The 27,917-nt window shown below is 46.3% G+C and overlaps 1 long non-coding RNA gene across 1 annotated transcript in view; it reads left to right on the plus strand.

The window, feature by feature from the left end:
• The window catches only part of LOC144336786 (uncharacterized), a 97,361-nt gene extending 73,659 nt beyond the window's left edge, over window positions 1-23,702 (plus strand). The window contains exons 3-6 of the long non-coding RNA XR_013409108.1: window positions 20,724-20,781; window positions 20,913-21,603; window positions 22,012-23,163; window positions 23,258-23,702. This is a non-coding gene — a long non-coding RNA (uncharacterized LOC144336786). The remainder of the gene's footprint in view (window positions 1-20,723; window positions 20,782-20,912; window positions 21,604-22,011; window positions 23,164-23,257) is intronic.
• Window positions 23,703-27,917: the final 4,215 nt, after the last annotated feature.

Below are 27,917 nucleotides of genomic sequence, written 5' to 3' on the forward strand. Positions count from 1 at the left end.
AGTACATTGCTGTTATTTTAAGCCATCTGGTTTGTGGCAATTTGTTGCAGTATTCCCAGGAAACTCATAAATCTCCAATTGACTTAGAGAAAAGCCCAAATTGTCCAAAGGCCTCAAGACCCCACACAGCACCCCGCTCCTCCTGCAGCTCTTGGAGTCACCTCTCATTCCCCTCCCCGCTCAGCCCAACTTCTGCGCTACCAACCCCTCCCTTGCCTCTCAAGCCCTTTGGACCCCCTCCCCATCAGGGCCTTTGGAGGGACAGCTCCTCTGCCTGCACCTCATGACCTGGATGTCTGAGATGCTCACTTCTTCATCCTGCTTCAGTTTCTGCACAGAAGGTGCCTTCTCAGGCACTCTACCCTGACTGCCCCATTCACATTTCCCCTCTCTCGGCCTCCTTACTGTAATTAATTTATTTCCCAAAGCGTCTGACACGAGATCTCTTCTGTTGTTGGCTGTGTCTGCTTGGGCAGGCCGTCTGCACTGCTCCCCTGGTGTACGTGGAGCACAGGAGAGGTTCACTGAACGGAGGAAAGGATGGCTTTCTCCTGCTCTGGAAAGGCCCACCCCCACACGCTCCCGAGCCCACGCCAGGTCCCGAGAGGTAGATGAACCCCATGGGGAATCAGGGTGCAGCTCCTGCCTCAAGGAAGGCAGCCTCTAGGCTTTGAGGCTCACACAGTAACCATACAAACATTTTAAGAGCAGTATTTATGCATGTCAATTGCATGCATTTTTAATATCTGTATATACAGAAGGAGTTTGTGTACATAGTGAGATTATTAATGCATTATACACGTATTATGCCTATATGCGTATAAAAATAGATTAAAAGACTAGAAGTCTCCAGTCAGAGAGAACATGTACAGCTGAGGGTTTCCTGGGGCCTGGCGTTAGTTCTGTGCCCGGTGGCTCAGGATTTACCCACTTTAATACCTCGCCGAGTCTGCTAATTCTGCCTTCTGTCAGCCTCTCTGTTCCTACCTAGATGGCACCAGGGCAGCTGCCACCGCAGAAGTTTATGACCGTATTTGTCGCTGTTTTCGGAAATGAACGGCTTTACAGGGTGTTCACTCCTATGCGGAACGTCTCCCAGCACGCGGCGTCACATTGAGGCCAGCACCAATTCGGGCTGGCGCCTGGCGGGGTTAAGGAAGCCACCGAGGAAAAGCAAAAAGGGGAAAAAAGCTTCTGCGTAGAAACAGCTGTCAGATCCTTCTCTTGCGTGTGTCTTAAAGGCGGTGGAGTAGAAAGACAAGTGTCGCAGCAATTTCCCACGACAGTCAGGATGGTTGGCTGGTTTGTGGACTGCCCGGGCTTCGCGCTTCCCCCATGCCGGGGTCTTTATGGACCATTTCACTGCTCATTAGTGTTGCCACTGGGGGGCAGGGGGTGGGGGGCGGGATGGATGGAGAAGTCCAAGTGAGCGCTTGCCAGAGGCTCTGGGGAAGACGCTGCTGGTGGGCAGGGGTGTGGGATAGAGACTGTGTCCCAGCGTCTGGCTGTTTTCTACCACGTCGGGGACCCTCTCTTGCATTAGTTGATTTGTAACTGTGCTGTGTCTGACCCCTGTGGTTTCCCAGGGAGGATGTCTTGGGGGTCAGTTTTCCTGCAGCTGTGCTGAGTGGCTGCAAACCACGCAGATGGCCTCAGCTCCGGTCCTGGTATCTTGTCCTTGTCTCTCAGTGGGTCAGGCCACACGTGGACAGCCTCCCAAGGCCCCTTGAGGACGTGGACTGTAACCCATTTCTACTCTCTCTGGGACTCCAATCACACCCCTTCTAGGGGCGCTTCCCCGAGGTCGTGACTGGGGGGCCTGACCCTCCCTGCACCGTTCACCTCTTCTTCAGGGCCTCTTCAGTCTCCTGCAATCTTGGTTCTTCCTCTTCAGCACAGACACAGCTGTGTCTCCTCTTGGTCTCCTGCCCCTGCCTTCTGCCCAGGCTGCCCACAATTCCCTGTGGGCTCCTCTCGCATCCCAGAGACTCTTTAACTGGAGATACAAATAACTCTCGTGTTGTTGCCAAAATCAATGGAAAAATTCTACGTCTCCAAGTTTGCGGTTGATGTTCTGGGATCATGTGACACAGCTCACTCTGTTGGTTGTGACTCGATTCCTTTCTCGATGGCCTCTCATTCCCAGTCCCTGCAAGGGCCACCCCGCTCAGACGTTCTCACCTTACCATGCATCAGCCTTCCTCCATGTTCCTCCTCTGAAACCATCCCGGGGCCCAGCCCTGAGAGCCGAGGCCACAGAATCCACTTCCAAGTCTGCCTGTTCCCTGGGGCTCCCCACAAACCCCTCAATCTCAGGATGCTTAGGCTTGACTCAGCCTCCCTTCCGCTATTTCCCTCTCATCTTGGTGAATGGACCCCTGCAGTACCCAGGCTGGAAGTTAGAATCTTTCTGGAATCTTCCTTTTTGCTTACTGCTACATCTAATGGTTTCCAGTATCTTGGTTCTTCTGGCTGGCCTTCACCTTTGAATTGGTTTTCCCCTTTTCCAGCACCACCTTCCTTGTCTTCGACTCTTCAGGGTGGCCGCTGACCCCAGCAGTCCTTGGTAAGGAGCCTCTGAGTGCGTCCCCCCCAGACTCCCACCCACCTGTGCAGCTCCACCCTCCGGCGGCTGTCGTGTGATGCCGGGGAGGAATATCCAGGGAGCAGTTTGTTGAAGTTGGATGAAAACATAGGAGCATTTTTAGGCTGGGTATTGTTACCTAAGACGAGGTTCGCATGGAGGTTAAAGGAAATGGCTTTTATCTAGAAACAAAGAATTGCAATTTGGGTACACTGGATCAGGGCTGCCCCGAAGAGGGTCCTAACAGACAGTGCAGGAGAGTTTTTCTCATAGGAAATTTCTGCAAAAAGTTGTTTTCGGAGGCTGTCATTGGTGGGGCATAAATCCTAAATGGCAAACCTGTACTGATTGGTCAGTTAATGAGGGTACTCCCAGCTGGGAGATGCTGAAGGCTGGTGGACACTGACTTCAGCTGTTATTCAAGTCTATGGGAACATTCTGCAGCTCGACCTTTAGCAGGTGTGGGAGCAATCCTCCCGCAATCTCCCTGCTCCACTTTGGAAACTTAGTTCCTTCATTTTCTCTCACTGTATACACATACTGATTGCTCATTTTTCTTTCACTGTATCCTACATTGAGATAAATTATATCTCAATAAAGCTGTTCAAGAATGATTCTTGAACATCCAAGCATAGAAATGTTTTTTTTTTTTTTGTGGATTTCTGCCTGGCAGCCCCAGGGCTGGCTCAAGCCTGTCCTGGCTGCCCCTTTGGCCAGGGCCTACAGCCTCTTTCAGCTCCCTTGCACACAACCTTTCCAGGCTAGCAGGTCTGGAAGGCATTGTGTCCTGCGAATCTCAGGATCCCAGGATTAGGAACATGAGAGCTGAGGACAGAGCATAGGAGGCCCTCTCTCACGCATAGCATCTTCAACTCCCAGAGCTGCCGGAGCTACGGTGGCGCCCGGTGTCCCAGCCTCCAGTGGAAGCATCAGTTTTTCATGGCAATCTCTCAACTGCTGCAGATATGATTGGTACTCAGCTTTCGTTTCTTTTGTCTTGAAAGCCACCTGTGGACCCCTGCTAACACTGCTCCTTAGCCCTTTTCAGATGTCCATGCAGTCATCATGTGCAAGCTCTGTGCATTGATTTTCTCATTGAGTCGATGTTGAAAGTGAGAAGAAGCGAGGTTAGGAACCTACCTGAGTGATGGAGCTGTGACTTGGACCCGGGTGGTCTGGGTCCCTTAGCCTGGAGCCATTGTATCTTTCACGTGTGGTCTGTCACTGCACCACCCTCTCCTGTTCTTCTGGTCCTTTCTTCCTTCCCCACCTTTTGCAGAGAGAGGTAATAGCTAGTCAGGTCCTGCCACCAGCTGCCTGTCTCTACCCTCTGGGGCTGCGGTGTTTTGGTTGCCGAAGGGAACTACTGACCATTTGCTCAGCGCCTCCTGTGTGGCAGGAGCTTGAAGCCTCTCCCCTCACTCAGTCCCCACAGTGACCCTCACACAGTCCCCACGTGGCAGCTGATTGTAAGCTCCCTAAAACAGGGATCTTTTCTCTCATCTTCATCCTACTGTTCCCTGGCAGAGAGAGAGACTCACTAATATTTAGTGCATGCTACCTTTTAGCTTCTAGTATTGGTCTCAACTTACCTTGGGGCCAGTGTTTCACAGCTATTTTGTGACCTTGCTTAGATTTAAAGTTCAGTCTGTGAGGCTACCATGCCCCTGGATGATTCCCTGTTTACAAAGAAGCTGCTAGACCTTTCTCTTTTCAATGACTGTTTTTTTTTTTTTTTTTTTTTTTGAGACAGAGTCTCTCTTTATCACCCAGGCTGGAGTGCAGTGGTGTGATCTCAGCTCACTGCAACCTCCGCCTCCTGGGTTTAAGCGATTCTCCTGCCTCAGCCTCCTGAGTAGCTGGGACTACAGGTGTAAGCCACCACACCTGGCTAATTTTTGTATTTTTAGTGGAGATGGGGTTTCACCATGTTGGCCAGGTTGGTCTTGAACTCCTGACCTCAGGTGATCCGCCCACCTCGGCCTCCCAAAGTGCTGGGATTACAGGTGTGAGCCACCATGCCCGGCCCTCAGTGACATTTGATGGAGAAACAAGTCTGTCTCCCGCTTTGCAGCCCAGCCCAGCCCACCTGATTTTTAGGCATTCTCCATCCTCACATCTTTTGCTGCAATGTATCCTGGTCTGTAAAAAAAAAGGATTCCTGGTCTGTAGCTTTAATGTAACGAGGACATTAGTGATGTGTAATGGAGGTGGAAATCGCTTTCTAATGCATAAAACATAAATACAGCAAAAGTGCACAAATGAGCCATAACTCTTCTTCCTTTCATAGGCAATAAAAAAATCCCCATACTCTTTCCTCATTAATTTGGACCAGGATGAAGCTGTGGAGCTGCTGATTTTCTGAAGTGATTTCTGCAAAATAATGAGGCTGTTTATTAACATTGAGAAGGCAAAAGGGAGCCTGTGGTTATGACAGTCTCCATAGTAACTTTACAGAAGAAAGGATGTGAAGCTTAGCTGGTGAGGTCTGGGCTGTCCCACCACACCCCTAATTAATTGCTGGGGGGCAGGCCTGGGAACTCCCAGGCAAGGTGACAAAGATGCTGTGTCAGCTTGGTTGGTCTTCAGGTAGGATGGAGAGGATCTTAGAGTTTGAATAAAGTAGCATTGATAAGAAGGGACATTCCTTTTATGCTTGCAAATAGCATGGTTTATCTTTAAAATCATGGCTGTTTATATGCTGCCTGGCTACAGAAACATGAAAAACAGATTCTTGAATACTATTTCCTACCCACAAAGATGGCTACAATTAAAAAAAGACAATAACAAGTGTTGGCAAGGATATGGAGCAACTGCAATCCTCATAGGCTGCTGGTGGGACTGGAAGATGGTGCAGACACTGGAGAAAACAGCCTGGCAGTTCCTCAACATGTTAAACATAGCATCATCTGTGACCCAGAGATTCCACCTCTGGGTGTGTACCTGCGAGAAATAAAAACACATGTCCGTACATAAACTTGTGCACAAATGTTCATATCAGCATTATTCATAATAACCTCAAAGTGGAAACAGCCCAAATGCCCAACAGCTGGTGAATGAATGAGCAAAATGTGTGCTGTCCCTGCAATGGAATATTATTCAGCCATCAAAGGGAAAGCAGTACTGACATACACTGCAACAAGCATGACCCTCTGTGAAGGGGGAGTCGCAAAAGACCACCAAGTGTATGATTCTGTGTTAATTTGCTAGGACTTCTGTAACTAAGTGCCACAAGCCAGGTGGCTTAAACGTCAGAACTTTGTCCTCTCACAGTCCAGGAGGCCAGAAGTCCAAAATCAAGGTGTTGTCAGGATTGCTTCCTTCTGAGGGCTGTGAGAAAGAATCTGCTCCCTGCTTCTTCCCTGGGCTAGGGTGGTTTACTAGCAACCCTTGATATTCCTTGGCTTGTAGGTGTCTACCTTCTCCCCGTGCCTTCACATCATCTTCCCTCTGCATGCATCTGTCTCTATGTCCAAACGGTCTCTTTTTATAAAGACACCAGTCATATAGGATTAGGGGACCATCTTATTCCAGACTGATCTCATTTTAACTAATTACATCTGCAGTGATCCTAGTTCCAAACAGTGCCACATTCTAAGATACTGGGGATTAGAACCTTCACATATGTATTTGGTGAGGGTGAGAATGCATTCCACCCATAACAGATGTCGTTTATATGAAATGTCCAGGATATGCAAATCTATAGAGACAAAGTAGATTAGTGGTTGCCTAGAGCTCGGGAGATTCGTGGGAAAAGGAGAGGGATTGCTAATGGATATGAAGTTCCTTTCTGGGGGAATGAAAGTGTAAAATTAATGGTGGTACTGGTCATATACACCAATACATATTAGTGTATTCATTAAAAACATTGAATTGTACAATTTAAATGGGTGAATTACATGGTATATAAATTATATCTCAATGAAGCTGTTTAAGAATGATACTTGAACATCCAAGCATATGAATGTTTTCTTTGTGGTTTTCTGCCTGGCAGCCCCAGGGCTGGCTCAAGCCTGTCCTGGCTGCTGCTTTGACCAGGACTCACAGCCTCTTTCAGCTCCCTTGGTCCCCTAATCACACTGTTCCCACCGCTGAATGGTCTCTTCTTATACTTCCTGTGTCCTGACCATTGTCCTAGGGTCTAGTCAAGCCCCACTGCTTTCTTAAAATCTTTCTTGACGATTTTAGTCCTCCCTGAGCCCTTACTTCCCTGAGCTTCTATAGCAACCAAGAGTTTTGTTCTTGAGTCTCCATGGGTCTCCAAGAGTTTGGTTCTTGAGTCTCCAAGGGTCACCTTGCTGTGTTCTCAGGTGGTTTTATCAGTTGCATTTTCACTTGACTTGCAAGTTCCTCCAGGGCAGGGGCCATGGAGCACTTTGCCTGCAGCTCCTGTGGTGCGGACATGTGGTTTGTGCCCAGGACCCCTTTGATAATCTGACTCTCAGTCCCACTGAAGAGGAAACATCCTTGGCCATCACCCTGCCCCTTGGGGACAGCTATATACAAAAGCATGTAACTTGCTTCTTCATGTGAGTCACTGAGCCATGTTGTTACTCACCCGTAGTGACTGTGAGTCAGGGCCACTTTTACATAGAGAAGTCCATCTCTTTAAGAGGGAGTGCCTATCTGCATGGAGACCTGAAGACCACATACAGCAGTCTGGGTGAGCCCTGCGGAGATTACTGCAAGTACAGGAGAACCACTGATTCTCCACCCTGCATGTCCCCGTTCTTCCAAAGCTCATGGGAAATGTAACTCTGTCATGTTTCTTTGCCTTTGGCAGCTTTTTCTTCCCTGCTTTGGTCCTTGGAACCCTCTGTGTCTTTCCGGACTGCTTAGGTTTCTATCTTGATTTCAATTAACAGAAAGTCAGTTTAGTGTGTGACTCATTTGTGTCTTAATTCCCAGTTCAGCAGTTTGGGAAAGGCTTCTAGCTCAAAGTCTTGGGTGTGTCAATGGAATGTTTCTCAAGGGCTGGCATGTTAGGGGGGAGAGCTAGTTAAAGGCACGGAGGGCTTTACACTATTTTTCCTAATTATTAGGCTGCAGAGTGTCCATCAGGGAGTACCCATAGTGTTTCCTCTCTTGAATTCCTCTCTGCCAATTTTCACACATTTTTCCTTATCAGAAGCGGTATTTCCCCCACAAAGTCAGTATTTCATCAACTACTCCAATGTCTAAAGCAGATCAAAAAGTAGACTCCCACTTTAAGTTTATACTTCAAATACAGAACAAAAATTCAGAAAACGTAAAAATGGGAAAGTTGCAAAGACATAACCATCTTGTTAGGAGATGTCAAGACATATTTCTCAATAGTTTATAGAACAAACAGACAAGATAATCATACAGGATATAGAAGATCTGAACAATACAATAGATCAAATTGACCTAATGGACATATAAAACACTGATAGAATGTACCTTTTTTCTACCTGAATAAATGAACATGGGACATTTGCCAAAATTGACCATATAGTACCCTGTAAAGCAGCCTTAACAATTTTCAAAGGATTGAAATAATTCAGAGTATGTTCTCTGACCACAGTGCAATTAAGCCAGAAATCAATAACAAAAAGATAATTGAAAATCTCCAACTGATTATTAATTAAGCCACACACCACACACTTCTAAGTAACCTGTGGTTCAAAAAGGAAATCACACAGGAAACTTGGAAATTAGAAAATATTTTAAACGATAGTGAAGGTACACCATATCATACTTGTATGCTAAAGTAGTGCTTAGAGAGAAATTTATAGCCTTATATATAAAAAAGAAGAAAGGCTAAAAATAAATATCTCAAGCTTTCATTTCAAGAAGCAAGAAAAAGAATACCAAGCCAACTTCAAAAATATAAAAGGAAAGAAATGATGACCAATGCAAAAATAAATGTCATAGAAAGCAAGCATACAATAGAGGCAAACAAGAACACCAAAAGTAGATTATTTGAGAAGATCAATACAATTGACAGACTCCTAAGAAAACTCATCAAGAACAAAAGAAAGAGAACTCATTACCAATAACAGAAATGAAAAAGGGAATAGGAATAACTCTACAAATATTACAAACATTAGACAGGTAATAAGATATTATGAGAGTATGTCTGCTAAAGATTGTATGCCCAGAATATATAATGATTTTTTTTTTTTTTGAGATGGAATCTTGCTCTGTTGCTCAGGTTGGAGTGCAGTGATGCAATCTTGGCTCATTGCAACCTCCACCTCCTGAGTTCAAGCAATTCTCCTGCTTCAGCCTCCTGAGTAGCTGGGATTGCAGGCAAGTACCACCATGCCTGGCTAATTTTTGTATTTTTTGTAGAGACAGGGTTTCACCATGTTGGCCATGTTGGTCTCAAATTGCTGACCTCAGGTGATCTGCCTGCTTCAGCCTCCTAAAGTGCTGGAATTACAGGCATGAGCCACTGCACTAGGCTGAATTCTTAAAACTCAGTAGTAATGAACAACTCAATAAAAATGGGCAAAAGATTTGAACAGCACTTTCTCAAAGATGTTATTCCAATAACAAATAAATGCATGAGAAGATATTCAACATCATTAGACACAAAAAGGAAACTAAAATTGCTATGAAATACCACTATACCTCTACCAGATGAGTTAAAATTACAAGGACTGATCATATCAAAGGTTGGTGAGGAGAAGGAGCAGCTCTTACATGCATATACTAACTCTAGGTATGTGATGATAGGTTAGGTATGAATACTGTAGTCCTTTGAGCAAGTTCTAAAGAATAACAAAGAGATACAGCCAAAAATCCAAAAGAAAAATTAAAATGGAGTTCTAAAAACATTTAAATAGGACCAACGAAGGCAAGAATGGGAAAGAAATGAACAAGAAACAAAGGGGACAAATAGAAAATAATGAAATTAAGGAAAATGTATTTCACCTATATTCAACCATATTGGTAATCACTTTAAATGTGATTGTGTTAATAAATAGTCTAAATATACCAAATAAAAAGCATAGATTTCAGATTGGATGAAAATATGTGTATGCATGAAAAATCTGCTTAAACATATGTGTGTGTGTGTGTGTGTGTGTGTGTGTGTGTAAAAAGTAAAGGATAGAAAAACATATTTCACGCAAAAACCAAGAAAAAGAAAGCTGAAGTGGCTATACTAATATCTGACAAAATAAACTTCAACGCAAGTAACACTTCCAGAAAAAAAAAGAGGGACAGTGAGTAATTTTAAGTGGTCACTTAACCAAGAAGACCTAACAATCCCATGTCACTATTCACATGACAATAGAGCCTCAGAATATGTGAAACAAAAACCAGAATTGAAGGAGAAACAGACAAATTCACAATTCTACTTGGAGACTTCAACACTCTTCTGTCAGTGATCAACAGAACAAATAGAAAATCAGGAAGAATACAGAATACCTGAGCAACACTTTAAATGAATATGACCTAATTGACATATACAGAATATTCTACTAAAAACCAGAATTCACAAGGAATATTCAGATGGAAGATTCATTAAGATAATCCAAATTCTGGGGCACATGGAAAACATTAACAGATTTCAAAAATTTTAAAGAATTGAAATCATGAAAAGTATGTTCTCTGATTATATAAGATTTAAACTAGAAATTGATAACAGAGAGATAGCTAGAAAATCTTGAAAATTAAACATTGCACTTCTAAATAACTCTTGGGGCAAAGAGGAAGCCAAAAGGAAACTTTAAAGATATTTTGAATTGAGTGAAAATAAGAAAACAACATATCAAAATTTGTGTGATGTGGCCAAGTAGAGCTTAGAGGGAAGTTTCAAGCATTTTAATGTTTATATTAGAAAAAACGAGGATGTGCAGCCTTTCTTTTTTTCTAATGTAAACACTTAATGCTTGAAATTTCCCTCTGAGCTCTATTTTAGCTGCATCACACAGATTCTAATATGTTATATCCTTATTTTCTATTTTCCATGAGAAAATAGAAAAAAGAGAGCAAATTAAAAGGACAACAAGCAAGTGGAAGGAAAGAATAAAGAGCTCAAAACAATGAAATTGAAAATAGAAAAATAATGTTGAGAAGCAGTAAAACCAAAAGCTGCTTTTTATTAAAAAGATCAATAAAATTGATAAAATTCAAGACAGACGGAGCAAGAACAAAAAAGACCCAAACAGCTAATATCTTGAACGTAAAAGAGGACATTGATGCAGATACTACAGTCATCAAAAGATAATAAGGGCATATTACAAACCACTTTATGTTCATACATTTGACAATTTAGAAGAAAACGCATCAATTCCTTGAGAGACACAAACTGCCCGAGTTCACTCAGGAGGAAATAGATAGCCTGAATAGTCTTATGCCTTTTATTATTATTATTATTATTATTATTATCATCATTATTATTTTGAGACAGAGTCTCGCTCTGTGGCCCAGGCTGGAGTGCAGTGGCGCGATCTCGGCTCACTGCAAGCTCCGCCTCCCCGGTTTACGCCATTCTCCTGCCTCAGCCTCTCGAGTAGCTGGGACTACAGGCGCCCGCCACCTCGCCCGGCTAGTTTTTTTGTATTTTTTAGTAGAGACGGGGTTTCACTGTGTTAGCCAGGATGGTCTCGATCTCCTGACCTCATGATCCGCCCGTCTCGGCCTCCCAAAGTGCTGGGATTACAGGCTTGAGCCACCGCGCCCGGCCTCTTATGCCTTTTAAAGACGTTAAACTTGTAGTTAAAATCCTTTCTATAAAACTCCAGCCATGGTGGGCTTGACTGGTAAATTCTACAATATATTTTAACAAGCAAGTAACAGTAGCTCTGTACAAACTTTTCCAGAAAATAAAAGCAGGGAAAACATTTCCCTACTTAGATTCACATGACCTGATTTCAAGATTTGCTATAAATCTACCATAGTTAGTATAGCATGGCGTTTGTAAAAGCATAGAGCAGAATACAGTGTCTAGAAATAAGCCCAAGAAATATATGGTCAGTTGGTCTTAACAAAGGTACAAAAGCAACTAAACGGAAAAAGCAGCTTCTTTTTTAAAATGATGCTGGAACAATTGAACATTGATATACTTAAGCAAACAAACCAATAAATAAATAAATACATAACCTCAACCCATACTTGCTTCTTATGATTTCTAAATGTAAAGCCTAAAATTGTAAAACTTCTACAAAAATGCTCTTCCACAGAACATATCCATCTGTAATGATAGGCATGTTCGATCTGTGCTTTCTAGTAAGTATGGGAGACACTGGGCACATCTGGCTGCTGAGCACTTGAAATGTGGCTAGTGTGACTGAAGAAATGAATTTTATATTTCATTTAAGTTTCATTAATCTAAATTTAAGTAGTCACAAGTAGTGACTAGCATCTTAGACAACAGTTTGAGAAGAAAATACAGGAAAAAATGTTGTAACCTTGGTTAAGAAAATATTACTTAAATGTGACACTAAAAGCATGATCTGTATGAGAAAAGATATGATAATTTGGGCTTTATCAAAATTAAAAATTTCTGCTCTGGGAAAGGCTCTTTCACAAGAATGCAAAGACAGGCCACAGACTGGGAGATAACACTTGTGAATCACACATCTGACAAATGGCTTGCGTTCACAATAACAAAAGAGTTCTCAAACTCAGTAAAAAGCAAACAACTCAGTTAAACATGGGCAATACATTTGTGCAGACGTTTTATTTAAAAATATATGTGCAGAGAAAATAAGCACATGAAAAGACACAACATCACTAATAACTATGGAGCTGCAATTTAAAGCTATAGTGAGATACCACTATATATCTTTTAGAATGAGTAAAAAGAAAAATATATTGACAATAGCAAGGGTTAGCAGGAATGTAGAGCCACTGGAATTCTCATCCATTACTGGTAGGAATGCAAAATGTTACAGACACTTTGGAAAATATTTTGGTAGCTTATCATAAAGTTAAATATAAACTTACTATATGACCCAGCAATTCGACTCCTTGGCATTTACCAAAGAGAAATGAAAACATATGTCCACAAAAGATATGTCCAAGAACGTCAATATCAGTTCCATTAATAACAGTCCCAAATTGGAAGTAGGTCAAGTATTCATTAATAGATAAATGAGTAAATTGTGGTATATCTATATATTGGAAAACCTTTCAGCAATAAAAAAGAATAAATTAGTGATACATGCAACAACATGTTTTGGACCTCAAAAACATATGCTGATCAAGAGTTCACCCAGATTTTTAATTTTATATGAAGTCCCACAGTTGGCAAAAATAAACTGTAGTGATAGAATTCATACCTGTGGTTGCCTGTAGAGATTGACTTAGAGGCACAAGAGAATACCCTGAGATAATCTAAATGTTCATCTTGATTGGTATCTTGTAATAAATGTATGTCTTGATTGAAGTATTAGTTTCATTGGGATATATATATACACACACACACACATATATACCACAATACATATATATAGATATATATATATATATCCCAATAAAATATATATACACGGTTGACCCTCAAACAACATGGGTTTGAGGGGTTTGAACTACATGAGTCCACTTATACACAGATACACAGATTTTCCGTCACCTCTGCTACCCCTGAGACAGCAGGATCAACCCCTCCTCTTCCTCCTCCTCAGCATAATCAACGTGAAGATGATGATGAGGAACACCTTTATGATGATCCACTTCCACTTAATGAGCGGTCAATATATGTTCTCTTTCCCATGAGTTTCTTGATAACATTTTCTTTTCTCTAGCTTACTTTATTGTAAGAATACAGTATATAATACATAGAACATACTACATGTGTGTCAAACCACTGTGCTTTTGGTTGACAATAGGGTATTAAGTTTCTGGGGAGTCAAAATTTGCGTGCAGATTTTTGACTGTGCAGGGGCTGTGTGCCTTTAACCCCCACATAGTTCAAGGGTCAACTCTGTAAGTATATTTGTCAGAAGTTATTGAATTTTACACTTAAGATCTGTGCAATTTACTGAATTCAAAGTTTTCCTCAATTAAAAAGCATGAGAGGGATATCCGTTCACAAATAGAAAGTGGGGCTGGGCGCAGTGCCTCATGCCTGTAATCCCAGCACTTTGGGAGGCCGAGGCGGTGAATCGCTTGAGGTCAGGAGTTCAAGATCAGCTTGGCCAACATGGGAAACCCTGTCTCTACTAAAAATACAAAAAATTAGCCAGGCGTGGTTGCAGATGCCTGTAATCTTAGCTATTTGTGAGGCTGAGGTAGGAGAATCGCTTGAACCCAGGAGGTGGAGGTTGCAGTGAGCCAATATTGCCCCATTGCACTCCAGCCTGGGTGACAGAGCAAGACTTTGTCTCAAAAAGAAACAAACAGAAACAACAAACAAACAAACACACACACACAAAACCCAGTGGTATCCAGAATATGTTGTTAAATGGACCCAATGAAGGAGTGGACTTAGTCTGTTATTTCGTGTTTGTGTATTTAGTTTGTTACTTTTTGATGAGAATAAAAAACCCTAAAGGACTAGAAGGAAGACAGAGTAAGAAACAGGATGAAAGCAACTCTTTTCTGAATTTATTTTGTTCTACACCTTTTACTTTGGCATCACATAAATTATAAAGTTAAGTTTATAAATAAAAAAGTAAAATTTAAAAATCCCAAGATAAATGATAATTGAAAACAAAGTGAGGTTATTACATAGTGAATAGAATTATTTCATTGACTATATATCCTTCATCAACACATTCAAAGCACAAGTAGTGCTGCAAAGCCATCTTAAATTTTGTTTGAAAGCCTTATTACGTTTTAAAAGTATTATATAAAAGATTAAGCACGTTCATTAATTATGTGTATATCGCTAAGGTGTCAGATTTTTCGTGTAAAAAGAGAGATACCATTATAAAACCAAATAAATAAAACAAAATCCATATAAAGGCAAGTTTGAACTGGGAATATCAGTATGATCTCATGATATCTTTGTGTTTTGAATAAATGCACGTGCTGGTGGTACCCACTAAAAATGCCCAGAAGCAAAAAGTGTTCCTAGCACCCAGATTGGTGTCTCCAAATTTCATTCATCATGAAAAGGAACCAGGAGACTCTGGGGATAAAACAAGTCTGATTCCAGGCCTGAGTAGGAAATACACAAGGTGTGCTTGCCTAAAACATCTTGTTCCCCCAAAGCTAGGAACCTACCAAAGACCATTGGGATTTTATCAAAAGAGCCCAGGAACTGATGTGACAAGACACCCATTATTCAAACGGGACAATTTAAGCATAAAAAATAATGACTACAACACATGGGATGTGTAAAAACCCATAAATTCATAATGATATTCCAAAAAAGAAAAACAGAGTAGGACAAAGTGGGGTGAGTGTGAGAGAAAGAGACAGAGATAAGAGAGAGAAAGAAAGCAAGAGACAGAGATGAGAGAGAGAGAAAGAGAGAGAGACAGAGATAGAGATGGGAGAGAGATGAGAAAGAGATAGAGATGAGAGAGACAGAAAGAGATAGAGATGAGAGAGAAAGAGAGAGAGACAGAGATAGAGATGGGAGAGAGATGAGAGAGAAAGAGATAGAGATGAGAGAGAAAGACAGAGATAGAGATGAGAGAGAAAGAAAGAGAGATAGAGATGGGAGAGAGATGAGAGAGAAAGTGATAGAGATGAGAGAGGCAGAAAGAGGTAGAAATGAGAGAGAAAGATAGAGATAGAGATGGGACAGAGATGAGAGACAGAGATGGGAGAGAGATGAAAGAGACAGAAAGAGACAGAGATGAGAGAGAGATGAGAGAGAAAGATATAGAGATGAGAGAGAGAGAAAGATACAGAGATGAGAAAGAAAGAAAAATGGGAGAAAGATGAGAAAGAGATGAGAGATAGAAAGAGTGGAGATGAGAGAGAGAAGGACAGAGATGGGAGAGAGATGAGAGAGAGAAAGAGATAGAGGTGAGAGAGAGATATGGGAGAGAGATGAGAGATATGAAATAGAGAAAGAGATAGAGATGAGTGAGAGATGAGAGAGAGATGAGAGAGAGAGAAGGAGATAGAGATGGGAGAGAGAGAAAGAGATAGAGATGGGAGAGAGATGAGAGAGAAAGATGGGAGAGAGATGAAAGAGAGAGAGAAAGAGACAGAGATGAGACAGAGAAAGAGATAGAGATGTGAGAGAGATGAGAGAGAAACAGACAGATGAGAGAGAGATGGGAGAGAGATAAGAGAGACAGAGACAGAGATGAGAGACAGAGATAGAGATGGGAGAGAGATGAGAGATAGAGATAGAGTTGAGAGAGAAAAAGAGAGAGATGAGAGAGAGAAAGATATAGATGAGCGAGAGATGAAAGAGAGACGAGAGAGAGGAGATAGACATGAGAGAGATGGGAGAGAGGTGAGAGAGAAAGAGATAGAGCTGAGAGAGAAAGAAAGAGATAGAGATGACAGAGAAGAAGACAGAGATGAGAGAGAGAGAGAGGGAGAGAGGAAAAGAATAATCAATTGACAGCCATTGGAAACACAAAATTCTTACTGTTAAAAACAATTAAAGGGAGACAATTAGCCACTTCTTCTTCTTTACTGATCAGAAATATATAGCCCTGGTTGATGTGATAGTGCTTAAGAGAAGAATCTTAGCTAATAAATGGGAAAGGATTGTTAGAAAATACCATTTTTAAAAAACCCTGACTGGAATAATTGATTCAGGCAAAGATTATCAATGGATGGAGCCATTAGAGAAGTCAGGGAACTCGCCCTGGGTCACACAGCCAACAAGCAGCAGAGGCAGGATCTGAACCCTGCCAGCCTGGCTCTGGAGGCCGTGTTTGTGGCCATGATAGCACTGGTATGGTTTGGCTGGGTCCCCATGCAGATCTCGTCTTGAATTGGAATCCCATAATCTCCACATGTCGTGGGAGGGACCCAGTGGGAGGTAATTGAATCATGGGAGTGGTTTCCCCCATACTGTTCTTGTGATAGTGAGTGAGTTCTCACGAGATCTGATGATTTTATAAGCATCTGGCATTTCCCCTGCTGGCACTCATTCTCTCTCCTGCTACCCTGTGAAGAGGCGCCTTCTGCCATGATTGTAAGTTTCCTGAGGCCTCCCCAACCATGTGAAGCTGTGTGTCAATTAAACCTCTTTTCTTTATAAATTACCCACTTGGGTATTTCTTCATTGCAGTGTGAGAACAGACCAATATAAGAACTTTCCCTCATACATTGGTAATAAGCACATTCACTCATTCAGCAAGTGCTCATTGTGAACTTACACTGCTGGACATATGTCAGTGAACATAATCCATGCAGTCTTGTCTCACTGCGAGCACATACACAGGGAGTTAAACCCGGGACTGTGGGAATGTGGGAGATCATTAGACTCTTCCCTGTACTCTGCTGTATGTTTGAAGGTTTCCACAGCAAACATAAGAAAAAGTAATTAAGGAAGATTAAATCAGTATTGTACTGGCATCCAATTTAGTTTTAATAGTTCAGATGCATAGCGTCTACTTATCACGCCAAAACAATGAAGCTATTTTGATGCATGTGACATTTTAAAATTAGGGATTATGAAAGACAGTTCAGCATCCACCTTATTTCCAAAGCTTTTTTCAGTTGAAACATGCCAGGAAAGTCTTGATACTCCTAGGAATGTAGCTACAAAGAAAAACAATCTTTAAAAAGTCCACTTTGCAATCCCAAGATTCTTTCCAATTAAATTGGTACAAAGGTTTGGAAGACAGATTTATGCTTCTTATGATTAAGACACAAGTTGGATAGGAATCCTTCAGGTTTTAAGTAACCACTTAAACTGATTCCAGAATGACAGAATCTCTAGCTTCTCCTGCTGCGTTTCCCACACCCCATGCTGTGTCTCCACACCCCATGCTGCATCTCCCACATCCCATGCAGCGTCTCCACACCCCATGCTGCGTCCCCACACACCATGCAGCGTCTCCACACCTCCACACCCCATGCTGCATCCCCACATCCCATACTGCATCTCCCACATCCCATACTGCATCTCCCGCACCCCATGGTGCAGCTCCCACATCCCATGCTGCATCCCCACACCCCACGCTGCATCTCTCACACCCCATGCTGCCTCTCCACACCCCATGCTACCTCTCCACACCCCATGCTGCCTCTCCACACCCCTCCACATCCCATGCTGTGTCTCCACACCCCATGCTGCGTCTCCACACCCCTCCACATCCCATGCTGTGTCTCCACATCCCATGCTGCGTCTCCACACCCCTCCACATCCCATGCTGCATCTCCACACCCCATGCTGCATCTCCATACCCCTTGCTGCATCCCCACACCCTGTGCTCCATCTCTATACCGCATGCTGTGTCTCCTGCACTCCATGCTGCATCTCCACACCCCATGTTACATCTCCCACACCCCATGCTGCATCTCCCACACCCCATGCTGTGTCTCCACACCCCATCCGGCCTCTCCACACCGCATGCTCATCCCCGCACCCCATGCTGCATCTCCATACCGTATGCTGTGTCTCCTGCACCCCATGCTGTGCCTCCCACACCCCATGCTGCATCCCCACACCCCATGCTGCGTCTCTACACCCCATGCTGCATCCCCACACCCCACGCTGCATCTCTCACACCCCATGCTGCCTCTCCACACCCCATGCTACCTCTCCACACCCCATGCTGCGTCTCCACACCCCTCCACATCCCATGCTGTGTCTCCACACCCCATGCTGCGTCTCCACACCCCTCCACATCCCATGCTGTGTCTCCACATCCCATGCTGCGTCTCCACACCCCTCCACATCCCATGCTGCGTCTCCACACCCCTCCACATCCCATGCTGTGTCTCCACACCCCATGCTGCATCTCCATACCCCTTGTTGCATCCCCACACCCTGTGCTCCATCTCTATACCGCATGCTGTGTCTCCTGCACTCCATGCTGCATCTCCACACCCCATGTTACATCTCCCACACCCCATGCTGCATCTCCCACACCCCATGCTGTGTCTCCACACCCCATCCGGCCTCTCCACACCGCATGCTCATCCCCGCACCCCATGCTGCATCTCCATACCGTATGCTGCGTCTCCTGCACCCCATGCTGTGCCTCCCACATCCCATGCTGCATCTCCCACACCCCATGCTGCATCTCCACATCCCATGATGCATTTCCACACCCCATGCTGCCTCTCCACATCCCATGCTGCCTCTCCACACCCCATGCCGCGTCTCCATACCCCATGCTGCCTCTCCCGCACCCTGTGCTGCATCTCCACACCCCATGCTGTGTCTCCACACCCCATTCTGGGTCTCCACACCACATGCTGCATCCCCACACCCCATGCTGCGTCTCTACACCCCATGCTGCGTCTCCACACCCCATGATGCATCTCCATACTGCATGCTGCATCTCATGCACCCCATGCTGCGTCTCCACACCCTATGATGTGTCTCTGCACCCCATGCTCATCCCTGCACCCAATGTTGCGTCTCCACACCCCATGCTCATCCCTGTACCTCATGCTGCATCTGCCGCACCCCATGCTGTGTCTTCACACCCCACGCTGCATCTCCCCCACCCCATGCTCCATCTCCACACCCCACGTTGCATCTCCACACCCCATGCTGCATCTCCATACCCCTTGCTGTGTCTCCACACCCCCTGCTGCGTCTCCACACCCCATGCTGCATCTCCATACCCCCTGCTGCGTCTCCACACCCCCTGCTGCGTCTCCACACCCCCTGCTGCGTCTCCACACCCCCTGCTGCGTCTCCACACCCCATGCTGCGTCTCCACACCCCCTGCTGCGTCTCCACACCCCCTGCTGCGTCTCCACACCCCATGCTGCGTCTCCACACCCCTTGCTGTGTCTCCACACCCCCTGCTGCGTCTCCACACCCCATGCTGCCTCTGCATACCCCATGCTGTGTCTCCACACCCCATGCTTGCTGGTTTTTCCCTTGTAATGAGAATGAGCTTTATGCACTTGAGCCTGACCCTTGCCCAGCATTAACAGAGCCCAGTGTGTGGGTGCTGTCAGAGTGTACCCTCAGCCCTTCTCATCGATGACATACCTAATCAATCCTGAATCCTCAGGAAGAGTGCCAGAGCCTTGGTTCCAGGTTGTCCCTAGGAACGAGGTAGCCTGTCCATCAGGAAACAGCCTGCTAGTCTCAGACGTGTGAAACTTTTCCTTTAACACCTTTGGGAATGTGTTGATTTTTCATTACCTCTAAAAATGGTTTAAATTTAATTACAGTGAAATTTTGTAGGATCATTTTCGGAATTCTTGAACAAATACTGAGGGGTTCTGGGCTACATGGTCTGAAATCTCATCATGTGTGTCTCTGAGGATCCTAATCTCATTCTGCTTTGGATTATGGCTAGGAGTCAGGAGTTATTCTGGAGGTAGAGACTGAGTTGTATTCTCAACTAAGGCTTAAAAACTTTGGGGCCATCGTTACAGGCTTAGTAGGTGGAGAATGAATAACTGAATGAAAGCATGGTCCCCCTCAAGGACAAGGAACTTTCATTCTTTGGTATCCAGAGGACTCAGCATGAAACCTGGGCGATGGTAGTGAATAAGGGAATGAATGAATAAGTGAATGAATAGAAGAGACTCTTTGTCTCCTGGTGCCATTGTAACATGCAGCCCTGTCAGGGAAGGGAGTTGGCCCTGTCACCCACATTGCCCGGAGCCTGGCTTTGGAAAGTCAGCCAGCATAATCTGTCACCTGCAAACCTCATGCATCCTTTCCTGCTTAAGTGCTTAGAGGGACCCACACATGACAGGTTCATTTGTCATCCCCTCTTCTGTTGGGGGCAACAGTGGCTCTCCCACCCGCAGCCCATACTTTTGAGCAGAGGGGTGAGTTTAGATAGAGCAATTCCCATGCGCCACTGCTTTCCAGAGATGGGGGGGCTCATGGTTGGCAGATCCTGGAAGATGAGTGGCATGGAGCGGGTGACTCCTCTCTTCCACTCACTGAAAAGCCTGGGCCAGAATGGAATCTGCCCACCCTGGGAGGCCTCTCTCTTTGACAGAGTCTGCCAAAACAATTGCACTTGTCAGGATCCATCAGGAGAGACTGGTTTCAGGCAGTGAATTGAATTTGCAAGCAAGATAATCAGTTATTGATTGAAAGGGCGAGTCGCGACTCCTGCCTGCTTCTAAGGAAATGAACTTCTTCTCTTTCTAGAATATTTACTGGTCGGAGCGAGGAGCGATTGCCAGAAGTCACCTTTGGTGGAGAAGCGGTGGGCCCCAGCGTTCCCCTCCATGTCTGTGCTAGTGTCTGGCTTTGGCAAAACCTGAGGCTCCCTTACTTACCCAGTGGGAGGGAGGTTGGGGTTGAGGCCCAGGACTTAGGATTTCCCATCTGTTGCAGGTGCCCTGCTCCAGGTAGGAAGCTTTCTGCACCCAAGTGAGGAAGGAGGGAGCCCGACCCTGACCCTCCAGCCCATGCCCCCCAGTCCTCAGCTCCTGAGCTCCTGCACGGCCCACAGTGGGCCACCATGTGACGCCTCTGGTTCCCGGACTCACGGAAGTTCTCCGCCCTGCTGAGTGAGAACGAAGACCAGGCTCGCACTGCGATCTCCTAGAGCCCACAATTCTAAAATGCCTTTGCCTGTAGGGGGCAACATCGACTTAACAACAGCACCCAGGGAGAGCAAGTGAAACCCCATTACATTTAGCATTCATCATAATTATAAAATATGTCCCAATTCCAGACAAGCTAAACGGAGAAACGAGAATGAGTGTCTTAGAACCAAGGAGATGTGGTGGTGTGACTTCCCTTCTTCTCATTAGTAATTTGCTGACATCACACTTCGTACCCAAAGGGTTTGCTGTGGGGAGTTGAGGTGGCTGCCTCCCTGTCCCTCTTGGCTTAGAGGCCATCAGCAGGGGAGACTGGTGGGGGATGGCATCTGTACTGGGCCCAGCGCTCTGTCCAGCCTCAGAGAGGCTGGGCCCTGAAGACCCACCCTGACCTCCTGCATCTGAGCAGGAGTCTGCATGACCAGGGGACCTGTCAATCTAGAGTCTGTGACTGGCCCCTCTCTTTAGCTCATGCTCCGGTATCTGCAGCCTTAGGATTCCCAGATCTAAATCTCGAGCTGTTTTTAGGGCCCACTTGAATCCACCTTCCTGGGACAAACAGTGGCAAAGGGGCTGTTAGTGGAGGGTGTGGACGGGGCTGGGTCTGGGCTTGTATAGCCTGGGGTACTCGTGCCAGGGCAGGGTGTGTCCTTGTGCAGGATAGAGATGGGGTGGGGAGAGCTGGGGCAGAGCCAGAGGGTGGACCCACTCTTAAGCATCACAATTCCTGCTGCCACGTGTATTCTGATGCTTAACTTTAAGGAGTTGGAGATTTCTAAATTTAGACCTGGCCTTCTGGGTCGGCAGGAAGTATATTTGTCAAGGTCAGAGGATAGAACACATTTTATCGAGTGGTTTGTTAGTGTGATTTATATATGGGCCTCCAGGGGGCTCCTGCCCTAGGCCTGCCAATGCTAGGTGCGGGCCTCATGCTTGCCAGGTGACTGAAGGAATGAAATGAACATGCATAAGGCACCTTCCCTTCCCTTCCTGGGACTTGGGACTTACAGCTGGCAACTGCAGCTCTGTGCACCTGAGCATGAGTCAGGTCAGTGTCCACTTTCGGGAACATACCAACCCCCAATCCAGAAGTCACTCTCTGCCCCCGAACTGCCCCTCAGGGTCACAGCAGGAGTAGGCTCGAGGGTGACATCTTCCAGGGTGGTTTCATCTTTGTCTGGTTGGACTTTGAAAACCGTTCGCTGGGCTTGGTCTCTCACCTGTGGGAGGCTCTGCAGTGAGGATTGATTTCAGGATGAACGCCCATTCCCTGTGCTGTGCAGAGACGTCTGTGCGCGCTGGCTCTGGAGTTGGAACCAGAGTCTCAAGGAGCGCTGCCTTCTCTGTTATCCTTGGCCGTGCCTGAAAGGGCAACAAGGTTTTGCAATTGGATCGGAGACCGGCCAGGGACCCAGCCATAATGGTATTCATGTTTATTCTGTAGGGAGCCCTTTCTATCTGCAAATATTAGCTAATCCTTGGCTTCGCTCTGAGAGAGATGCCAGCGAGATAGACAGAGGCTGGGGCCCGAGTCAGGAGCTATGCCGAGAAGAATTGAAGAGCAGCATCAACGGGTGCCGGGGGAGCTGAATCAAGAGACACAGCTAATCCCTGGCCCTCCTATTATCTCTTGACATATTACAGTCTGGCTTCTGGTCCCTGGAATGTCCAGGGAGCAGGGATTTCTGCTTCATTAATTTTCCGGGCACTTTGAGGTTAATGGGGGGAGAGGAAAAGTCTCTCTTTTCAGATTTTGTTGTGGAAAATCACTGAGTCCTGGTTTCCCCTCCTTGCCTTGGGAAGCCCATGCAGGCCCAAGATGGAGCCTGGGGGCGGCGGGGGCAGTTGTCAAGCCTGCATTCCGCATGCAGCACCTGGTTCTATGGTGTGCAAGGTGCGGGGGGCTGCGCGGCTTCTCTTCTGGCCCCAGGATGAACCCTTCAAACTCTTTCATTTCTCAAACAAGCCCTCTGGCGTGATGCAGCCTTTCTTGTCAGCGGCCTCTCTCTCCCCAGAGCAGGACGAGGAAACCTTCCCAGGTAATTGAAGAGTGTTGCTAGCTGGATCCTGGGTGATTGAGTTTACACGCCGCTTTCATGTCTGTTTCTGTTTTCTTTCCCCTTCTTCTGAAAGATAACAGGGTGAGAGAAAACACGTGTCAAGTAGAAGCTTGCAAGTGAACGCAGGGAAAAGAATGCTCCCAGGGCTCCCCAGGCTGGGTGCGCAGCCTGGACAAACCAGCCGGGGCACTGTGACAGGCTCCATTGTGCTTCCTCTCCACAAAGTCATGGGTTGAAGCCTTCACCCTCAATGTCACTGTATTTGGAGATAGGACCTTTCAGGAGATTGAAGGTTAAACAATGTCATAAGGGTGGGAGCCTTGTCTGATTGGACTGATGTCCTTCTAAGGAGAGGAAGAGACGGCAGGGATGCTCGCGTGCAGAGGAAAGAGTGTGTGAAGCCACAGCAGGAAGGGGATCGCCTGCAAGCCCAGGAGACACCAAAGCCATGAACGCCTCGATCTTGGACTTTGAGATCACAAATAGGGAAAAATAAATGTTGGTTGTTGAACCGCCAAGTCTGTGGTATTTCATTATGATAGGCCGAGTGGACTAACAGGGACCTGGGGCCCGTCTGGCACGGGGCTTCCTCCAGCAGGGATGGTCTAGGATTGCAGCAGGCTCAGTTCTGTCTGCCCAGCCTCCTTCCATTGAGGGGGCTGCCCCTGCTCCACTGCACCTGCTCCCAGGGGACATCAGGTGCCAGCCCTGCCCAGGCCCTTGTGATTGACCCGGCTTGAGTCTGGGGGTCAGGGCATGTGGGTCATTGGTCTCCACACATGGTCTTCACTACAGAGTCCCCAGACGGCAGGAGGGTTGCCTTATCCAATTTCCTGCTTTACAAATGCTAATATTTCAACCAGCTGACCTCGAATGAGAAATCAGTAATTGCCCAAAAGAAGATCTCCCTTCCAAATCATCTCTGGATCTTGATTTTGGAGACCCAGCCCCTGGGCTGGAAGTGGTGTGGGCTCAGCCCAGGGCATCCATTCTTCGTTTTCTTAACTAACAGGAAAAGCTGTATGGAGAGGGCAGGAAAATGCCTCTCTGTGAGTTTTCTAAGGAATGAAATGTGTGCAAAATCCTGCTGGGGGAGCTGTCTGGGGAAAAGAAGCATTAAATCTATGACATATCAGCAAGTAACTTCCCTGCAAAGCTGCAGGCCTTCCATAGTCGCCCTTCCGATGGCAACCCCTCGAATCCATCACCTTTGCTGCATCCGTGAAGGTGGGAGTGCTGCCCATTGGTGCATTCCAGGCTCTGTCCAGTTCCATGTGGACTCACTTCTCCACCTACATGAGCAAGGCTGTGTCTGGAAATGCACTTTCTTGTGTCTGTGGGTTTTGTTGGGCCCTGAAGACAGGGTCTGGAGACCAGGGTTCCAGCCCAGTTTGGTCATGGCTGCTTTCCCCTAGCTGCTGTAACAAATTATCTCAAACCTGGTGGTGGAAAACCGTTGTGGAGGACAGACATCTGAATTCAGTCTGAGGGGGGTAAAGTCAAGGTGTTGGCAGGGCTGGGTCCTTCTGGAGGTTCCAGGGGAGACTCTGCTCCCCGGCTCTTCCAGCTTCTGGTGGCTCCTGGCGTTCCCTGGCCTGAGGCCACGTCGCTGTATCACTCCGGTCTCTGTCTCTGTGGGTCACATAGATCTCTCTGCTTCTGTACCAAATATTTCTCTGTCTCCCTCTTATGAGGACACCTGTGCTTGCATTTAGAGCCCACCTGGTTAATCTAGGGGAATCTCCCAAGCTCAGGGTTCTTCTTCTTTTTTTTTTTTTTAGACAGGTCTCACTCTGTTGCTCAGGCTGGAGTGTAGTGGCACAATCATAGCTCACTGCAGCCTCAACCTCCCGGTCTCAAACAGTCTTCCCATCTCAGCCTCCCAAGGAGCTGGGACTACAGGTGTGTGCAACCACATCTGGCTAATTTTCGTATTTATTTATTTATGTACTTATACATAAGAGACGGAGTTTCGCCATGTTGCCCAGGTTGGAGGATTCTTCACTGAGTTGTATCTGTAAAGTCCCTTTTGCATCATAAGGTAACACTTGCAGGCTTCTGAGATGAGAAGGCCCACAGCCATTATCAAAGTGGCCATCATCACCTTGCCATGAAGTTGAGTGAGCTTTGACCACACAAGGCCATATCTCTCCTCTGCAAAATGAGGGGTTGCTCTCAACAGTCCTCAAGACTCTTCTGTCTGAGTATTTCAAGTCCTGGATGCAAACATTCTGGTTTGAATGTTCCTTCTTCAAAAACTTTTGCCTTAGTTTTTCTAAGCTAACTTGTCCAATGATGTCATGGTGGAGAGAGACGGGGCCATGCCAGCATAGAGCCTGGTTCTGTAGTCCCAGTCAGCCTGGAATCCCAGCTCTGCCGCTCCCTGGTGGGGCCTGGGAGAGTGGCATAGGATCCCCCAACCCCCGTTTCCTCAGATGTCAGATGAGGATCACCGTCATCCCACCTCACAGGGCTGTTGCTAGGATAAATGAGAAAATGCACAGTGCTGGGCACACGGTCAACCCTTGGCAAATGCCCACGGTGTCCTGTTCAGTCTCAGTCTCGCCTCAGTCGCCATTGTCCCCACCATGGAGATCAACAGCGCTTGACAATATCGCATTTCTGCACCTGCCAAGGAGCCATGGGACCCGCTGTTCGCTTTTGTGTCACCTTCTGTTGTGGGTGCTTTCTGATGAGCTGGAGCTCGAGGAGAGGAGAAAGAGGAGGATGCTTTTTTGAGGGGAGGAGGTTTACTCCCTGGGTGGTAGGATGGGGAGTGTTTTCTGTGTGTGGAGGTGTCCGTGAAAATCAACCTTTCTCACTCCAGGCTCTGTTCTGATTGGGGTCTGTTCCCTGGCAGGGATGGGATTTGAGTCACCGGCATTTGGGGCAGGGGTCCTGCAGGCTGCTCATGGGTTCAGGCACACAGGGGTTTTTGGGCACCTGTTCTTGCTGAGTATACGTTACTCTTTGGGGGAGGGCAGCTCCCTGACACTGTGTGAAAGTCACACAGGTGGGCCCCAGGTGAGTACCTCATTGCAGAATGAGGGCTGTGAAGTGGAGGGAGTGAATCTGACCGTGTGACCCCACACTCCTGGGAAGAAGAGCTTAGAATCATTCTTTCTGGAGGGCCGACTCCCTGAGGCAGTTTTAGGAGCCTCCAAGCCAGGGCTTGTGTGTTGGGCTCGCTCTGGTTGGAGTGAATTCTGTGGCTGTGGTTGCTGCCTTTTCCTCCCCACTCCACTTTGTGAAGGCCAGGAGTGAACTGTGGACACTTTTGTCTCTGTCACTGCAAACAGCACCCATTTATAACAGTAACAGGGGATCATCACTTGCTTCTATTTTTCCTCCCTCCCACTCTCTCTTGCTCTTCCTCCTTTCTCTACCAAACTAAGGTTTTCTAAATATTCCGTCCACGCTGGCCCCTTTTGGGATGCCGCTTGTGTTCACTGAGACTGGTGAGACCAGTCTTTTAAAGTCATTTGTTGCTCCTTTGTCCTGGTCATTCTCATGACATGGGTCCCCAGGTCCCTCTCCCCTTTCTCCTAGAACCACAATGCTCCAGCCCCCACCCCTTCATGTTTAACAGCTGCACTTGGAGCCTGTGCCTGCCACCATCCTATTTATTCTGTTTCACCCAGAGACATGCTCATCATATCAGCCCGTCTAAACTGACTGAAATGTAAAGAGACACCTCTCCACGCATGTGATGCTCTGGCTTATGGGGAGATGAATGTGGGGAATGTTATGGGGGGACACATGACAAGTCAGGGAAGGGTGGGTGGTGGGGGAGAGAGAGAGAGGGAGAGAGAGAGAGAATCCCTGTTTAAAAAGCAAACCCTGAGCAGGTGCCTATGCAGCAACCCCAGATCTCTGCTCTGGTAGCTGGAGAGGTTCCCCACTCAAAACTGGGTGGAAAATATCCCATGTGGCATGCACAAGAGAGGATGCAGAACCCCAGAACCCCAGAACTGGACTTGAATTATTCCCTCAGCCACATGGGTAGAGCCGTTTTGGTGTTCTTTGGGGAGGGGATTTGGAGACTGTCAGGAACCCACTGCAGCTCGGTCAGCACGTGCGTGTGTCCATTCTAACTGCTTGGTGCTGTTTTCTCAGAGGAACTTCAGCCTCTCCGGTTCCTCATCAGCTGCTCTGGGCAGCTAAGGTGCTCATTGCCCCGGGAGCCACAGGCCAGCTTCATGCTCCAGCAACTCAGGAAGCTGTTTCTCACCCTCAGCTCAGAAGGACTTTCTGTTGGTCACTTATGAAGACCTGCGTGATGCTGATGGTGCTTTTGGTCCTGTTCCGGGTTGTTTATAATAACACTGTATCAGTTCCTATTGCCGCTGTGCTTGCAGGCATCAAAATCTATGTTAGTTTTCTATGGCTGCCACCACATATTACTGCAAACTCAGTGGCTTAGTAATACAACCTTGCAGTTCTGGAGGTTAAAATTCCTAAAATTAAGAAGTTGGCAGTCCAGGCATGGTGGCTCACGCCTGTAATTCTAGCACTTTGGGAGGCCAAGGTGGGCGGATCACCCGAGGTCAGGAGTTCGAGACTAGCCTGACTAACATGGTGAAACCCTGTCTCTACTAAAAATACAAAAATTAGCCGGGTATGGTGGCACACGCCTATAATCCCAGCTACTCAGGAGGCTGAGGCAGAAGAATCACTTGAACCTGGGAGGTGGAGGTTGCAGTGAACTGAGATCACACCACTGCACTCCAGCT

The sequence above is a fragment of the Macaca mulatta genome, chromosome 1, assembly GCF_049350105.2.
Source record: "Macaca mulatta isolate MMU2019108-1 chromosome 1, T2T-MMU8v2.0, whole genome shotgun sequence".
NCBI lineage: Eukaryota > Metazoa > Chordata > Mammalia > Primates > Cercopithecidae > Macaca > Macaca mulatta.